At 43.4% G+C, this 1,413-nt stretch overlaps 1 pseudogene; it reads right to left on the bottom strand.

Moving 5' to 3' along the window:
- Positions 1 to 336: 336 nt before the first annotated feature.
- LOC138170026 (sulfotransferase 1C4-like) lies at positions 337 to 1,128 on the bottom strand (annotated as a pseudogene).
- Between the last annotated feature and the right edge of the window lie 285 nt (positions 1,129 to 1,413).

Here is a 1,413-nt window from a genome sequence, read left to right as displayed (position 1 = left end):
TAGGTGGAAGAAAATATGCATTTATTAAGCACCTACTGTCTTCTCAACAGTTTATAAATATCTCATTTGATACTTGTAAGAACCTTAGGAGGTGCTATTATTGTCACCATTTCATAATTGAGGAAACCGAGTCAGACAAGGGTAAGTGACTTGCCCAGAGTCACATAGCTAAGAGGTGTCTGAGGCTAGATTTGAGTTCAGGTCTTCCTGACTCCAGGTCCAACACTTTATGCAGAAGTAAAATTACTCTTCCTAGAAGGAAGTGAATTACCTTTCAAGGAAGGCTAAGAAAGCTTCCTTTTGTTGACTACTGAATAACCTATGAGGGGAGCCCTGAACTCCCCGCAGGCTATCTTCAGCCAGGCTCTGCCCAGTGTGCAAGAATCCAAGGCTCCTTACCATCCTGTTACTGCCTAGTCTATGGCTGGTCAATGTAGGGGTGGGGATGGGGAGCAGAGCTGAAGCATCACTACAATAATCAGCCTGATGAGGAGAGAAAGGGTCTGGTCAGTCCAGAGACCAGGGGAGTTTAATGATGAGATCGCCCATCTCTGCCTGGTACACATTATTGAACCTGGCATTCTGCCCAAGAGAGAAGTATTCCTTCCAGGTTCCTGTCACACCTTTCCTCATAAACTTTCCCATGCCTCTGGAGGAATAAGGGAATAGGTGAGTTGATTATTTTTACTCATGAAGGAAAAACTGCAGTAATGTAGGATGTTCTCAAGCTCTCTGGGTTCCAGTGGCTGGTCCAGAAAATTGGACAGGCTCTGGACAGCCTGGTGAGGGTCCTGGGATAGGTCTTCATAAGTGATCAGAAAGAAATTCAGTTCTGGCTGGACACCTAGCCAGTCCTTTATGTGGTTAAACCAGGAACCGAATTTCACTTTGCCCTCCAGGAACTTGTCAAAGAAATCTTCAAAGGAACTGACATCTGGCAGAAACTTCACCATCTTGTGAAAATGACAGTAGGAGACCAGGACATGCTTTGGGTTCTGTGCCAGGTACACCACTGGAGCCTTGGAGTTCCTCAGGTTATGGATCAGTAATTTGGCAGGGAAGTGAGTGGTGAGCAGGCATGGTTTGAACACCTCCATCTGTGCCAAATAGTCTAATAAGAATATATGCTCAAGCTGTGTTGTAATCTGTACCAGTGGAGAAAGTAGCCATATTCATGAGATTACAGATTTACTGATGTATTAAAACTAAACCACATAATCCATGCTTCATGTACATTCACACACTAAAACTCTATGCACCGTCTATAGTGTCTATGTTTGGAGACATCACAAAGTTAGTTTCCTAGTTACTTTAGATTTTTAGTTACTTCGTATAATGTAAAGGGCACTCATTGAATAATGAAATGGAGGAATTAGATTCTGATCCTGCCTGTGCATTGACTAATGATGCCTC

This window comes from Petaurus breviceps, unplaced genomic scaffold (assembly GCF_028583685.1).
Source record: "Petaurus breviceps papuanus isolate PSGF00001 unplaced genomic scaffold, PetGlider_PUasm1.0 38, whole genome shotgun sequence".
NCBI classification, from domain to species: Eukaryota; Metazoa; Chordata; class Mammalia; order Diprotodontia; family Petauridae; genus Petaurus; species Petaurus breviceps.
Note: the sequence above shows the minus strand (reverse complement) of the source record. Positions and strands in the feature narration are given on the sequence as shown.